General features: G+C 44.3%; 10 non-coding genes and 10 pseudogenes across 10 annotated transcripts; all 20 read right to left on the bottom strand.

Moving 5' to 3' along the window:
* Positions 1 to 39: 39 nt before the first annotated feature.
* LOC140017230 (5S ribosomal RNA) lies at positions 40 to 158 on the bottom strand. The gene has a single exon (XR_011823543.1). It is a non-coding gene; the product is annotated as a 5S ribosomal RNA (ribosomal RNA).
* A 933-nt stretch (positions 159 to 1,091) lies between these two features.
* On the bottom strand, positions 1,092 to 1,209 carry LOC140020517 (5S ribosomal RNA; annotated as a pseudogene).
* Positions 1,210 to 1,620: 411 nt separating this feature from the next.
* LOC140018107 (5S ribosomal RNA) lies at positions 1,621 to 1,739 on the bottom strand. The gene has a single exon (XR_011824410.1). It is a non-coding gene; the product is annotated as a 5S ribosomal RNA (ribosomal RNA).
* Positions 1,740 to 2,665: 926 nt separating this feature from the next.
* LOC140019801 (5S ribosomal RNA) lies at positions 2,666 to 2,783 on the bottom strand (annotated as a pseudogene).
* Positions 2,784 to 3,194: 411 nt separating this feature from the next.
* Positions 3,195 to 3,313, bottom strand: LOC140017229 (5S ribosomal RNA). Its single transcript, XR_011823542.1, has one exon. It is a non-coding gene; the product is annotated as a 5S ribosomal RNA (ribosomal RNA).
* A 927-nt stretch (positions 3,314 to 4,240) lies between these two features.
* On the bottom strand, positions 4,241 to 4,358 carry LOC140020166 (5S ribosomal RNA; annotated as a pseudogene).
* Positions 4,359 to 4,769: 411 nt separating this feature from the next.
* Positions 4,770 to 4,888, bottom strand: LOC140017228 (5S ribosomal RNA). Its single transcript, XR_011823541.1, has one exon. It is a non-coding gene; the product is annotated as a 5S ribosomal RNA (ribosomal RNA).
* Positions 4,889 to 5,815: 927 nt separating this feature from the next.
* Positions 5,816 to 5,933, bottom strand: LOC140020516 (5S ribosomal RNA; annotated as a pseudogene).
* A 411-nt stretch (positions 5,934 to 6,344) lies between these two features.
* On the bottom strand, positions 6,345 to 6,463 carry LOC140017972 (5S ribosomal RNA). The gene has a single exon (XR_011824277.1). It is a non-coding gene; the product is annotated as a 5S ribosomal RNA (ribosomal RNA).
* A 927-nt stretch (positions 6,464 to 7,390) lies between these two features.
* On the bottom strand, positions 7,391 to 7,508 carry LOC140020783 (5S ribosomal RNA; annotated as a pseudogene).
* Positions 7,509 to 7,919: 411 nt separating this feature from the next.
* On the bottom strand, positions 7,920 to 8,038 carry LOC140017649 (5S ribosomal RNA). Its single transcript, XR_011823956.1, has one exon. It is a non-coding gene; the product is annotated as a 5S ribosomal RNA (ribosomal RNA).
* Positions 8,039 to 8,961: 923 nt separating this feature from the next.
* Positions 8,962 to 9,079, bottom strand: LOC140020557 (5S ribosomal RNA; annotated as a pseudogene).
* Positions 9,080 to 9,490: 411 nt separating this feature from the next.
* On the bottom strand, positions 9,491 to 9,609 carry LOC140017227 (5S ribosomal RNA). Its single transcript, XR_011823540.1, has one exon. It is a non-coding gene; the product is annotated as a 5S ribosomal RNA (ribosomal RNA).
* Positions 9,610 to 10,536: 927 nt separating this feature from the next.
* On the bottom strand, positions 10,537 to 10,654 carry LOC140019800 (5S ribosomal RNA; annotated as a pseudogene).
* A 411-nt stretch (positions 10,655 to 11,065) lies between these two features.
* Positions 11,066 to 11,184, bottom strand: LOC140017225 (5S ribosomal RNA). Its single transcript, XR_011823538.1, has one exon. It is a non-coding gene; the product is annotated as a 5S ribosomal RNA (ribosomal RNA).
* A 927-nt stretch (positions 11,185 to 12,111) lies between these two features.
* Positions 12,112 to 12,229, bottom strand: LOC140020165 (5S ribosomal RNA; annotated as a pseudogene).
* Positions 12,230 to 12,640: 411 nt separating this feature from the next.
* Positions 12,641 to 12,759, bottom strand: LOC140017224 (5S ribosomal RNA). Its single transcript, XR_011823537.1, has one exon. It is a non-coding gene; the product is annotated as a 5S ribosomal RNA (ribosomal RNA).
* A 927-nt stretch (positions 12,760 to 13,686) lies between these two features.
* Positions 13,687 to 13,804, bottom strand: LOC140020164 (5S ribosomal RNA; annotated as a pseudogene).
* Positions 13,805 to 14,215: 411 nt separating this feature from the next.
* Positions 14,216 to 14,334, bottom strand: LOC140017971 (5S ribosomal RNA). The gene has a single exon (XR_011824276.1). It is a non-coding gene; the product is annotated as a 5S ribosomal RNA (ribosomal RNA).
* A 927-nt stretch (positions 14,335 to 15,261) lies between these two features.
* Positions 15,262 to 15,379, bottom strand: LOC140020782 (5S ribosomal RNA; annotated as a pseudogene).
* Between the last annotated feature and the right edge of the window lie 74 nt (positions 15,380 to 15,453).

The raw sequence follows: 15,453 nt of genomic DNA, 5'->3' as shown, positions 1-15,453 counted from the left end.
GAACGAAGGGGAAATTTGGATTTCGAAACAAAAAAGGGAGGGGTGCAACACGAGGACTTCCCAGGGGGTCACCCATCCTAGTACTACTCTCGCCCAAGCACGCTTAACTTCGGAGTTCTGATGGGATCCGGTGCATTAGTGCTGGTATGATCGCACCCGCCATGTTCCTTTCGCTTTATTCTTTTAAACTGCCCCGTCCTGTGAAGCAGTGTGGCTTTTCTGGACCCGAATTCATTTTAAGCGTCAATTCAAGAATTTCCCCTCATCCTTTTATTTATTTACTTTTACATTTTTTTCTTGTTGATTTGCACCATTTTTTTTCCCTCGTCGCGCAACTCTCAATTATCCTGAAATTGATCCTTCACGCTTGCGCTTATACATTTGCGCCGACAACTTTGACCGACGATCCGGGCTTCGATCCAGCCGTACCGTTCCTGACTTGTCTCGCGCCTTCAGATCCGCTTTCATGCTTCGATGAGAAGCAAAATATAAAGCAATCGTTCCGACGGAGCTAAATTACTACAGCATAAAGAACGAAGGGGAAATTTGGATTTCGAAACAAAAAAGGGAGGGGTGCAACACGAGGATTTCCCAGGGGGTCACCTAGGGGTGTCAACGGGCCGGGGTCCGGGCCGGAATTCATTATTCCGGACCCGGACCCGGACCCGGATCCGACCAGTTTACCCGACGGGTCTTTTATTCGGTGTTCCGGATCCGGACCCGGCGAGTCTCGGATCCGGGTCGGGTCTACCCGAACAAATTTGCCAAAATTTATAATTTCTAACAAAAAAGAGAAAAAGATATATTTGTAAACAAATTTCTAGCTAATGCAAAGAAAAAACCAAATAAGAAAATAAATCAAATTGATTTTACTCAAATACATCATCCTAATCAAATTATATTGATAATATATATTTTTTATAAATTATTAAATCATTTATATCCGGATCCGGGTCTAATACGGGTCGGAATACTATATTCCGTATCCGACCCGTTTTTTTGTTTGAAAAAACGGATCCGGATCCGGATAACGGAATTAAATCCCTACCCATACCCGCAAAAATTTCAGGGATCCGATCCGGATCCGGGTGTAGACCCGACCCGTTGACCGGCCTAGGGTCACCCATCCTAGTACTACTGTCGCCCAAGCACGCTTAACTTCGAAGTTCTGATGGGATCCGGTGCATTAGTGCTGGTTTGATCGCACCCGCCATGTTCCTTTCGCTTTATTCTTTTAAACTGTCACGTCCTGTGAAGCAGTTTGGCTTTTCTGGACCCGAATTCATTCTAAGCGTCAATTCATGAATTTCCTCTCATCCTTTTATTTATTTACTTTTATATTTTTTTCTTGATGCTTTGCACCTTTTTTTTCCCTCGTCGAACAACTCTCAATTATCCTGAAATTGATCCTTCACGCTTGCGCTTATACATTTGCGCCGACAACTTTGACCGACGATCCGGGCTTCGATCCAGCCGTACCGTTCCTGACTTGTCTCGCGCCTTCAGATCCGCCTTCATGCTTCGATGAGAAGCAAAATATAAAGCAATCGTTCCGACGGAGCTAAATTACTACAGCATAAAGAACGAAGGGGAAATTTGGATTTCGAAACAAAAAAGGGAGGGGTGCAACACGAGGACTTCCCAGGGTGTCACCCATCCTAGTACTACTCTCGCCCAAGCACGCTTAACTTCGGAGTTCTGATGGGATCCGATGCATTAGTGCTGGTATGATCGCACCCGCCATGTTCCTTTCGCTTTATTCTTTTAAACTGCCCCGTCCTGTGAAGCAGTGTGGCTTTTCTGGACCCGAATTCATTTTAAGCGTCAATTCAAGAATTTCCCCTCATCCTTTTATTTATTTACTTTTACATTTTTTTCTTGTTGATTTGCACCATTTTTTTTTCCCTCGTCGCGCAACTCTCAATTATCCTGAAATTGATCCTTCACGCTTGCGCTTATACATTTGCGCCGACAACTTTGACCGACGATCCGGGCTTCGATCCAGCCGTACCGTTCCTGACTTGTCTCGCGCCTTCAGATCCGCCTTCATGCTTCGATGAGAAGCAAAATATAAAGCAATCGTTCCGACGGCGCTAAATTACTACAGCATAAAGAACGAAGGGGAAATTTGGATTTCGAAACAAAAAAGGGAGGGGTGCAACACGAGGATTTCCCAGGGGGTCACCTAGGGGTGTCAACGGGCCGGGTCCGGCCGGAATTCATTATTCCGGACCCGGACCCGGATCCGACCCGTTTACCCGACGGGTCTTTTATTCTGTGTTCCGGATCCGGACCCGGCGAGTCTCGGATCCGGGTCGGGTCTACCCGAACAAATTTGCCAAAATTTATAATTTCTAACAAAAAAGAGAAAAAGATATATTTGTAAACAAATTTCTAGCTAATGCAAAGAAAAAACCAAATAAGAAAATAAATCAAATTGATTTTACTCAAATACATCATCCTAATCAAATTATATTGATAATATATATTTTTTATAAATTATTAAATCATTTATATCCGGATCCGGGTCTAATACGGGTCGGAATACTATATTCCGTATCCGACCCGTTTTTTTGTTTGAAAAAACGGATCCGGATCCGGATAACGGAATTAAATCCCTACCCATACCCGCAAAAATTTCAGGGATTCGATCCGGATCCGGGTGTAGACCCGACCCGTTGACCGGCCTAGGGTCACCCATCCTAGTACTACTGTCGCCCAAGCACGCTTAACTTCGAAGTTCTGATGGGATCCGGTGCATTAGTGCTGGTATGATCGCACCCGCCATGTTCCTTTCGCTTTATTCTTTTAAACTGTCACGTCCTGTGAAGCAGTTTGGCTTTTCTGGACCCGAATTCATTCTAAGCGTCAATTCATGAATTTCCTCTCATCCTTTTATTTATTTACTTTTATATTTTTTTCTTGTTGCTTTGCACCTTTTTTTTCCCTCGTCGAACAAGTCTCAATTATCCTGAAATTGATCCTTCACGCTTGCGCTTATACATTTGCGCCGACAACTTTGACCGACGATCCGGGCTTCGATCCAGCCGTACCGTTCCTGACTTGTCTCGCGCCTTCAGATCCGCCTTCATGCTTCGATGAGAAGCAAAATATAAAGCAATCGTTCCGACGGAGCTAAATTACTACAGCATAAAGAACGAAGGGGAAATTTGGATTTCGAAACAAAAAAGGGAGGGGTGCAACACGAGGACTTCCCAGGGGGTCACCCATCCTAGTACTACTCTCGCCCAAGCACGCTTAACTTCGGAGTTCTGATGGGATCCGGTGCATTAGTGCTGGTATGATCGCACCCGCCATGTTCCTTTCGCTTTATTCTTTTAAACTGCCCCGTCCTGTGAAGCAGTGTGGCTTTTCTGGACCCGAATTCATTTTAAGCGTCAATTCAAGAATTTCCCCTCATCCTTTTATTTATTTACTTTTACATTTTTTTCTTGTTGATTTGCACCATTTTTTTTTCCCTCGTCGCGCAACTCTCAATTATCCTGAAATTGATCCTTCACGCTTGCGCTTATACATTTGCGCCGACAACTTTGACCGACGATCCGGGCTTCGATCCAGCCGTACCGTTCCTGACTTGTCTCGCGCCTTCAGATCCGCCTTCATGCTTCGATGAGAAGCAAAATATAAAGCAATTGTTCCGACGGAGCTAAATTACTACAGCATAAAGAACGAAGGGGAAATTTGGATTTCGAAACAAAAAAGGGAGGGGTGCAACACGAGGATTTCCCAGGGGGTCACCTAGGGGTGTCAACGGGCCGGGTCCGGGCCGGAATTCATTATTCCGGACCCGGACCCGGATCCGACCCGTTTACCCGACGGGTCTTTTATTCGGTGTTCCGGATCCGGACCCGGCGAGTCTCGGATCCGGGTCGGGTCTACCCGAACAAATTTGCCAAAATTTATAATTTCTAACAAAAAAGAGAAAAAGATATATTTGTAAACAAATTTCTAGCTAATGCAAAGAAAAAACCAAATAAGAAAATAAATCAAATTGATTTTACTCAAATACATCATCCTAATCAAATTATATTGATAATATATATTTTTTATAAATTATTAAATCATTTATATCCGGATCCGGGTCTAACACGGGTCGGAATACTATATTCCGTATCCGACCCGTTTTTCTGTTTGAAAAAACGGATCCGGATCCGGATAACGGAATTAAATCCCTACCCATACCCGCAAAAATTTCAGGGATCCGATCCGGATCCGGGTGTAGACCCGACCCGTTGACCGGCCTAGGGTCACCCATCCTGGTACTACTGTCGCCCAAGCACGCTTAACTTCGAAGTTCTGATGGGATCCGGTGCATTAGTGCTGGTATGATCGCACCCGCCATGTTCCTTTCGCTTTATTCTTTTAAACTGTCACGTCCTGTGAAGCAGTTTGGCTTTTCTGGACCCGAATTCATTCTAAGCGTCAATTCATGAATTTCCTCTCATCCTTTTATTTATTTACTTTTATATTTTTTTCTTGTTGCTTTGCACCTTTTTTTTCCCTCGTCGAACAACTCTCAATTATCCTGAAATTGATCCTTCACGCTTGCGCTTATACATTTGCGCCGACAACTTTGACCGACGATCCGGGCTTCGATCCAGCCGTACCGTTCCTGACTTGTCTCGCGCCTTCAGATCCGCCTTCATGCTTCGATGAGAAGCAAAATATAAAGCAATCGTTTCGACGGAGCTAAATTACTACAGCATAAAGAACGAAGGGGAAATTTGGATTTCGAAACAAAAAAGGGAGGGGTGCAACACGAGGACTTCCCAGGGGGTCACCCATCCTAGTACTACTCTCGCCCAAGCACGCTTAACTTCGGAGTTCTGATGGGATCCGGTGCATTAGTGCTGGTATGATCGCACCCGCCATGTTCCTTTCGCTTTATTCTTTTAAACTGCCCCGTCCTGTGAAGCAGTGTGGCTTTTCTGGACCCGAATTCATTTTAAGCGTCAATTCAAGAATTTCCTCTCATCCTTTTATTTATTTACTTTTACATTTTTTTCTTGTTGATTTGCACCATTTTTTTTTCCCTCGTCGCGCAACTCTCAATTATCCTGAAATTGATCCTTCACGCTTGCGCTTATACATTTGCGCCGACAACTTTGACCGACGATCCGGGCTTCGATCCAGCCGTACCGTTCCTGACTTGTCTCGCGCCTTCAGATCCGCCTTCATGCTTCGATGAGAAGCAAAATATAAAGCAATCGTTCCGACGGAGCTAAATTACTACAGCATAAAGAACGAAGGGGAAATTTGGATTTCGAAACAAAAAAGGGAGGGGTGCAACACGAGGATTTCCCAGGGGGTCACCTAGGGGTGTCAACGGGCCGGGTCCGGGCCGGAATTCATTATTCCGGACCCGGACCCGGATCCGACCCGTTTACCCGACGGGTCTTTTATTCTGTGTTCCGGATCCGGACCCGGCGAGTCTCGGATCCGGGTCGGGTCTACCCGAACAAATTTGCCAAAATTTATAATTTCTAACAAAAAAGAGAAAAAGATATATTTGTAAACAAATTTCTAGCTAATGCAAAGAAAAAACCAAATAAGAAAATAAATCAAATTGATTTTACTCAAATACATCATCCTAATCAAATTATATTGATAATATATATTTTTTATAAATTATTAAATCATTTATATCCGGATCCGGGTCTAATACGGGTCGGAATACTATATTCCGTATCCGACCCGTTTTTTTGTTTGAAAAAACGGATCCGGATCCGGATAACGGAATTAAATCCCTACCCATACCCGCAAAAATTTCAGGGATCCGATCCGGATCCGGGTGTAGACCCGACCCGTTGACCGGCCTAGGGTCACCCATCCTGGTACTACTGTCGCCCAAGCACACTTAACTTCGAAGTTCTGATGGGATCCGGTGCATTAGTGCTGGTATGATCGCACCCGCCATGTTCCTTTCGCTTTATTCTTTTAAACTGTCACGTCCTGTGAAGCAGTTTGGCTTTTCTGGACCCGAATTCATTCTAAGCGTCAATTCATGAATTTCCTCTCATCCTTTTATTTATTTACTTTTATATTTTTTTCTTGTTGCTTTGCACCTTTTTTTTCCCTCGTCGAACAAGTCTCAATTATCCTGAAATTGATCCTTCACGCTTGCGCTTATACATTTGCGCCGACAACTTTGATCGACGATCCGGGCTTCGATCCAGCCGTACCGTTCCTGACTTGTCTCGCGCCTTCAGATCCGCCTTCATGCTTCGATGAGAAGCAAAATATAAAGCAATCGTTCCGACGGAGCTAAATTACTACAGCATAAAGAACGAAGGGGAAATTTGGATTTCGAAACAAAAAAGGGAGGGGTGCAACACGAGGACTTCCCAGGGGGTCACCCATCCTAGTACTACTCTCGCCCAAGCACGCTTAACTTCGTAGTTCTGATGGGATCCGGTGCATTAGTGCTGGTATGATCGCACCCGCCATGTTCCTTTCGCTTTATTCTTTTAAACTGCCCCGTCCTGTGAAGCAGTGTGGCTTTTCTGGACCCGAATTCATTTTAAGCGTCAATTCAAGAATTTCCCCTCATCCTTTTATTTATTTACTTTTACATTTTTTTCTTGTTGATTTGCACCATTTTTTTTCCCTCGTCGCGCAACTCTCAATTATCCTGAAATTGATCCTTCACGCTTGCGCTTATACATTTGCGCCGACAACTTTGACCGACGATCCGGGCTTCGATCCAGCCGTACCGTTCCTGACTTGTCTCGCGCCTTCAGATCCGCCTTCATGCTTCGATGAGAAGCAAAATATAAAGCAATCGTTCCGACGGAGCTAAATTACTACAGCATAAAGAACGAAGGGGAAATTTGGATTTCGAAACAAAAAAGGGAGGGGTGCAATACGAGGATTTCCCAGGGGGTCACCTAGGGGTGTCAACGGGCCGGGGTCCGGGCCGGAATTCATTATTCCGGAACCGGACCCGGATCCGACCCGTTTACCCGACGGGTCTTTTATTCGGTGTTCCGGATCCGGACCCGGCGAGTCTCGGATCCGGGTCGGGTCTACCCGAACAAATTTGCCAAAATTTGTAATTTCTAACAAAAAAGAGAAAAAGATATATTTGTAAACAAATTTCTAGCTAATGCAAAGAAAAAACCAAATAAGAAAATAAATCAAATTGATTTTACTCAAATACATCATCCTAATCAAATTATATTGATAATATATATTTTTTATAAATTATTAAATCATTTATATCCGGATCCGGGTCTAATACGGGTCGGAATACTATATTCCGTATCCGACCCGTTTTTTTGTTTGAAAAAACGGATCCGGATCCGGATAACGGAATTAAATCCCTACCCATACCCGCAAAAATTTCAGGGATCCGATCCGGATCCGGGTGTAGACCCGACCCGTTGACCGGCCTAGGGTCAGCCATCCTAGTACTACTGTCGCCCAAGCACGCTTAGCTTCGAAGTTCTGATGGGATCCGGTGCATTAGTGCTGGTTTGATCGCACCCGCCATGTTCCTTTCGCTTTATTCTTTTAAACTGTCACGTCCTGTGAAGCAGTTTGGCTTTTCTGGACCCGAATTCATTCTAAGCGTCAATTCATGAATTTCCTCTCATCCTTTTATTTATTTACTTTTATATTTTTTTCTTGTTGCTTTGCACCTTTTTTTTCCCTCGTCGAACAACTCTCAATTATCCTGAAATTGATCCTTCACGCTTGCGCTTATACATTTGCGCCGACAACTTTGACCGACGATCCGGGCTTCGATCCAGCCGTACCGTTCCTGACTTGTCTCGCGCCTTCAGATCCGCCTTCATGCTTCGATGAGATGCAAAATATAAAGCAATCGTTCCGACGGAGCTAAATTACTACAGCATAAAGAACGAAGGGGAAATTTGGATTTCGAAACAAAAAAGGGAGGGGTGCAACACGAGGACTTCCCAGGGGGTCACCCATCCTAGTACTACTCTCGCCCAAACACGCTTAACTTCGGAGTTCTGATGGGATCCGGTGCATTAGTGCTGGTATGATCGCACCCGCCATGTTCCTTTCGCTTTATTCTTTTAAACTGCCCCGTCCTGTGAAGCAGTGTGGCTTTTCTGGACCCGAATTCATTTTAAGCGTCAATTCAAGAATTTCCCCTCATCCTTTTATTTATTTACTTTTACATTTTTTTCTTGTTGATTTGCACCATTTTTTTTCCCTCGTCAACTCTCAATTATCCTGAAATTGATCCTTCACGCTTGCGCTTATACATTTGCGCCGACAACTTTGACCGACGATCCGGGCTTCGATCCAGCCGTACCGTTCCTGACTTGTCTCGCGCCTTCAGATCCGCCTTCATGCTTCGATGAGAAGCAAAATATAAAGCAATCGTTCCGACGGAGCTAAATTACTACAGCATAAAGAACGAAGGGGAAATTTGGATTTCGAAACAAAAAAGGGAGGGGTGCAACACGAGGATTTCCCAGGGGGTCACCTAGGGGTGTCAACGGGCCGGGGTCCGGGCCGGAATTCATTATTCCGGACCCGGACCCGGATCCGACCCGTTTACCCGACGGGTCTTTTATTCGGTGTTCCGGATCCGGACCCGGCGAGTCTCGGATCCGGGTCGGGTCTACCCGAACAAATTTGCCAAAATTTATAATTTCTAACAAAAAAGAGAAAAAGATATATTTGTAAACAAATTTCTAGCTAATGCAAAGAAAAAACCAAATAAGAAAATAAATCAAATTGATTTTACTCAAATACATCATCCTAATCAAATTATATTGATAATATATATTTTTTATAAATTATTAAATCATTTATATCCGGATCCGGGTCTAATACGGGTCGGAATACTATATTCCGTATCCGACCCGTTTTTTTGTTTGAAAAAACGGATCCGGATCCGGATAACGGAATTAAATCCCTACCCATACCCGCAAAAATTTCAGGGATCCGATCCGGATCCGGGTGTAGACCCGACCCGTTGACCGGCCTAGGGTCACCCATCCTAGTACTACTGTCGCCCAAACACGCTTAACTTCGAAGTTCTGATGGGATCCGGTGCATTAGTGCTGGTATGATCGCACCCGCCATGTTCCTTTCGCTTTATTCTTTTAAACTGTCACGTCCTGTGAAGCAGTTTGGCTTTTCTGGACCCGAATTCATTCTAAGCGTCAATTCATGAATTTCCTCTCATCCTTTTATTTATTTACTTTTATATTTTTTTCTTGTTGCTTTGCACCTTTTTTTTCCCTCGTCGAACAAGTCTCAATTATCCTGAAATTGATCCTTCACGCTTGCGCTTATACATTTGCGCCGACAACTTTGACCGACGATCCGGGCTTCGATCCAGCCGTACCGTTCCTGACTTGTCTCGCGCCTTCAGATCCGCCTTCATGCTTCGATGAGAAGCAAAATATAAAGCAATCGTTCCGACGGAGCTAAATTACTACAGCATAAAGAACGAAGGGGAAATTTGGATTTCGAAACAAAAAAGGGAGGGGTGCAACACGAGGACTTCCCAGGGGGTCACCCATCCTAGTACTACTCTCGCCCAAGCACGCTTAACTTCGGAGTTCTGATGGGATCCGGTGCATTAGTGCTGGTATGATCGCACCCGCCATGTTCCTTTCGCTTTATTCTTTTAAACTGCCCCGTCCTGTGAAGCAGTGTGGCTTTTCTGGACCCGAATTCATTTTAAGCGTCAATTCAAGAATTTCCCCTCATCCTTTTATTTATTTACTTTTACATTTTTTTCTTGTTGATTTGCACCATTTTTTTTTCCCTCGTCGCGCAACTCTCAATTATCCTGAAATTGATCCTTCACGCTTGCGCTTATACATTTGCGCCGACAACTTTGACCGACGATCCGGGCTTCGATCCAGCCGTACCGTTCCTGACTTGTCTCGCGCCTTCAGATCCGCCTTCATGCTTCGATGAGAAGCAAAATATAAAGCAATCGTTCCGACGGAGCTAAATTACTACAGCATAAAGAACGAAGGGGAAATTTGGATTTCGAAACAAAAAAGGGAGGGGTGCAACACGAGGATTTCCCAGGGGGTCACCTAGGGGTGTCAACGGGCCGGGTCCGGGCCGGAATTCATTATTCCGGACCCGGACCCGGATCCGACCCGTTTACCCGACGGGTCTTTTATTCTGTGTTCCGGATCCGGACCCGGCGAGTCTCGGATCCGGGTCGGGTCTACCCGAACAAATTTGCCAAAATTTATAATTTCTAACAAAAAAGAGAAAAAGATATATTTGTAAACAAATTTCTAGCTAATGCAAAGAAAAAACCAAATAAGAAAATAAATCAAATTGATTTTACTCAAATACATCATCCTAATCAAATTATATTGATAATATATATTTTTTATAAATTATTAAATCATTTATATCCGGATCCGGGTCTAATACGGGTCGGAATACTATATTCCGTATCCGACCCGTTTTTTTGTTTGAAAAAACGGATCCGGATCCGGATAACGGAATTAAATCCCTACCCATACCCGCAAAAATTTCAGGGATCCGATCCGGATCCGGGTGTAGACCCGACCCGTTGACCGGCCTAGGGTCACCCATCCTAGTACTACTGTCGCCCAAGCACGCTTAACTTCGAAGTTCTGATGGGATCCGGTGCATTAGTGCTGGTATGATCGCACCCGCCATGTTCCTTTCGCTTTATTCTTTTAAACTGTCACGTCCTGTGAAGCAGTTTGGCTTTTCTGGACCCGAATTCATTCTAAGCGTCAATTCATGAATTTCCTCTCATCCTTTTATTTATTTACTTTTATATTTTTTTCTTGTTGCTTTGCACCTTTTTTTTCCCTCGTCGAACAAGTCTCAATTATCCTGAAATTGATCCTTCACGCTTGCGCTTATACATTTGCGCCGACAACTTTGACCGACGATCCGGGCTTCGATCCAGCCGTACCGTTCCTGACTTGTCTCGCGCCTTCAGATCCGCCTTCATGCTTCGATGAGATGCAAAATATAAAGCAATCGTTCCGACGGAGCTAAATTACTACAGCATAAAGAACGAAGGGGAAATTTGGATTTCGAAACAAAAAAGGGAGGGGTGCAACACGAGGACTTCCCAGGGGGTCACCCATCCTAGTACTACTCTCGCCCAAGCACGCTTAACTTCGGAGTTCTGATGGGATCCGGTGCATTAGTGCTGGTATGATCGCACCCGCCATGTTCCTTTCGCTTTATTCTTTTAAACTGCCCCGTCCTGTGAAGCAGTGTGGCTTTTCTGGACCCGAATTCATTTTAAGCGTCAATTCAAGAATTTCCCCTCATCCTTTTATTTATTTACTTTTACATTTTTTTCTTGTTGATTTGCACCATTTTTTTTTCCCTCGTCGCGCAACTCTCAATTATCCTGAAATTGATCCTTCACGCTTGCGCTTATACATTTGCGCCGACAACTTTGACCGACGATCCGGGCTTCGATCCAGCCGTACCGTTCCTGACTTGTCTCGCGCCTTCAGATCCGCCTTCATGCTTCGATGAGAAGCAAAATATAAAGCAATTGTTCCGACGGAGCTAAATTACTACAGCATAAAGAACGAAGGGGAAATTTGGATTTCGAAACAAAAAAGGGAGGGGTGCAACACGAGGATTTCCCAGGGGGTCACCTAGGGGTGTCAACGGGCCGGGTCCGGGCCGGAATTCATTATTCCGGACCCGGACCCGGATCCGACCCGTTTACCCGACGGGTCTTTTATTCTGTGTTCCGGATCCGGACCCGGCGAGTCTCGGATCCGGGTCGGGTCTACCCGAACAAATTTGCCAAAATTTATAATTTCTAACAAAAAAGAGAAAAAGATATATTTGTAAACAAATTTCTAGCTAATGCAAAGAAAAAACCAAATAAGAAAATAAATCAAATTGATTTTACTCAAATACATCATCCTAATCAAATTATATTGATAATATATATTTTTTATAAATTATTAAATCATTTATATATGGATCCGGGTCTAATACGGGTCGGAATACTATATTCCGTATCCGACCCGTTTTTTTGTTTGAAAAAACGGATCCGGATCCGGATAACGGAATTAAATCCCTACCCATACCCGCAAAAATTTCAGGGATCCGATCCGGATCCGGGTGTAGACCCGACCCGTTGACCGGCCTAGGGTCACCCATCCTGGTACTACTGTCGCCCAAGCACGCTTAACTTCGAAGTTCTGATGGGATCCGGTGCATTAGTGCTGGTATGATCGCACCCGCCATGTTCCTTTCGCTTTATTCTTTTAAACTGTCACGTCCTGTGAAGCAGTTTGGCTTTTCTGGACCCGAATTCATTCTAAGCGTCAATTCATGAATTTCCTCTCATCCTTTTATTTATTTACTTTTATATTTTTTTCTTGTTGCTTTGCACCTTTTTTTTCCCTCGTCGAACAACTCTCAATTATCCTGAAATTGATCCTTCACGCTTGCGCTTATACATTTGCGCCGACAACTTTGACCGACGATCCGGGCTTCGATCCAGCCGTACCGTTCCTGACTTGTCTCGCGCCTTCAGATCCGCCTTCATGCTTCGATGAGAAGCAAAATATAAAGCAATCGTTTCGACGGAGCTAAATTACTACAGCATAAAGAACGAAGGGGAAATTTGGATTTCGAAACAAAAAAGGGAGGGGTGCAACACGAGGACTTCCCAGGGGGTCACCCATCCTAGTACTACTCTCGCCCAAGCACGCTTAACTTCGGAGTTCTGATGGGATCCGGTGCATTAGTGCTGGTATGATCGCACCCGCCATGTTCCTTTCGCTTTATTCTTTTAAACTGCCCCGTCCTGTGAAGCAGTGTGGCTTTTCTGGACCCGAATTCATTTTAAGCGTCAATTCAAGAATTTCCTCTCATCCTTTTATTTATTTACTTTTACATTTTTTTCTTGTTGATTTGCACCATTTTTTTTTCCCTCGTCGCGCAACTCTCAATTATCCTGAAATTGATCCTTCACGCTTGCGCTTATACATTTGCGCCGACAACTTTGACCGACGATCCGGGCTTCGATCCAGCCGTACCGTTCCTGACTTGTCTCGCGCCTTCAGATCCGCCTTCATGCTTCGATGAGAAGCAAAATATAAAGCAATCGTTCCGACGGAGCTAAATTACTACAGCATAAAGAACGAAGGGGAAATTTGGATTTCGAAACAAAAAAGGGAGGGGTGCAACACGAGGATTTCCCAGGGGGTCACCTAGGGGTGTCAACGGGCCGGGTCCGGGCCGGAATTCATTATTCCGGACCCGGACCCGGATCCGACCCGTTTACCCGACGGGTCTTTTATTCTGTGTTCCGGATCCGGACCCGGCGAGTCTCGGATCCGGGTCGGGTCTACCCGAACAAATTTGCCAAAATTTATAATTTCTAACAAAAAAGAGAAAAAGATATATTTGTAAACAAATTTCTAGCTAATGCAAAGAAAAAACCAAATAAGAAAATAAATCAAATTGATTTTACTCAAATACATCATCCTAATCAAATTATATTGATAATATATATTTTTTATAAATTATTAAATCATTTATATCCGGATCCGGGTCTAATACGGGTCGGAATACTATATTCCGTATCCGACCCGTTTTTTTGTTTGAAAAAACGGATCCGGATCCGGATAACGGAATTAAATCCCTACCCATACCCGCAAAAATTTCAGGGATCCGATCCGGATCCGGGTGTAGACCCGACCCGTTGACCGGCCTAGGGTCACCCATCCTGGTACTACTGTCGCCCAAGCACGCTTAACTTCGAAGTTCTGATGGGATCCGGTGCATTAGTGCTGGTATGATCGCACCCGCCATGTTCCTTTCGCTTTATTCTTTTAAACTGTCACGTCCTGTGAAGCAGTTTGGCTTTTCTGGACCCGAATTCATTCTAAGCGTCAATTCATGAATTTCCTCTCATCCTTTTATTTATTTACTTTTATATTTTTTTCTTGTTGCTTTGCACCTTTTTTTTCCCTCGTCGAACAAGTCTCAATTATCCTGAAATTGATCCTTCACGCTTGCGCTTATACATTTGCGCCGACAACTTTGACCGACGATCCGGGATTCGATCCAGCCGTACCGTTCCTGACTTGTCTCGCGCCTTCAGATCCGCCTTCATGCTTCGATGAGAAGCAAAATATAAAGCAATCGTTCCGACGGAGCTAAATTACTACAGCATAAAGAACGAAGGGGAAATTTGGATTTCGAAACAAAAAAGGGAGGGGTGCAACACGAGGACTTCCCAGGGGGTCACCCATCCTAGTACTACTCTCGCCCAAGCACGCTTAACTTCGTAGTTCTGATGGGATCCGGTGCATTAGTGCTGGTATGATCGCACCCGCCATGTTCCTTTCGCTTTATTCTTTTAAACTGCCCCGTCCTGTGAAGCAGTGTGGCTTTTCTGGACCCGAATTCATTTTAAGCGTCAATTCAAGAATTTCCCCTCATCCTTTTATTTATTTACTTTTACATTTTTTTCTTGTTGATTTGCACCATTTTTTTTCCCTCGTCGCGCAACTCTCAATTATCCTGAAATTGATCCTTCACGCTTGCGCTTATACATTTGCGCCGACAACTTTGACCGACGATCCGGGCTTCGATCCAGCCGTACCGTTCCTGACTTGTCTCGCGCCTTCAGATCCGCCTTCATGCTTCGATGAGAAGCAAAATATAAAGCAATCGTTCCGACGGAGCTAAATTACTACAGCATAAAGAACGAAGGGGAAATTTGGATTTCGAAACAAAAAAGGGAGGGGTGCAACACGAGGATTTCCCAGGGGGTCACCTAGGGGTGTCAACGGGCCGGGGTCCGGGCCGGAATTCATTATTCCGGAACCGGACCCGGATCCGACCCGTTTACCCGACGGGTCTTTTATTCGGTGTTCCGGATCCGGACCCGGCGAGTCTCGGATCCGGGTCGGGTCTACCCGAACAAATTTGCCAAAATTTGTAATTTCTAACAAAAAAGAGAAAAAGATATATTTGTAAACAAATTTCTAGTTAATGCAAAGAAAAAACCAAATAAGAAAATAAATCAAATTGATTTTACTCAAATACATCATCCTAATCAAATTATATTGATAATATATATTTTTTATAAATTATTAAATCATTTATATCCGGATCCGGGTCTAATACGGGTCGGAATACTATATTCCGTATCCGACCCGTTTTTTTGTTTGAAAAAACGGATCCGGATCCGGATAACGGAATTAAATCCCTACCCATACCCGCAAAAATTTCAGGGATCCGATCCGGATCCGGGTGTAGACCCGACCCGTTGACCGGCCTAGGGTCAGCCATCCTAGTACTACTGTCGCCCAAGCACGCTTAGCTTCGAAGTTCTGATGGGATCCGGTGCATTAGTGCTGGTTTGATCGCACCCGCCATGTTCCTTTCGCTTTATTCTTTTAAACTGTCACGTCCTGTGAAGCAGTTTGGCTTTTCTGGACCCGAATT

This window comes from Coffea arabica, chromosome 11c (assembly GCF_036785885.1).
Source record: "Coffea arabica cultivar ET-39 chromosome 11c, Coffea Arabica ET-39 HiFi, whole genome shotgun sequence".
Taxonomy (NCBI): domain Eukaryota; kingdom Viridiplantae; phylum Streptophyta; class Magnoliopsida; order Gentianales; family Rubiaceae; genus Coffea; species Coffea arabica.
The sequence above is the reverse complement of the archived record's forward strand: the minus strand, read 5'-3'. Positions and strand labels throughout refer to the sequence as shown.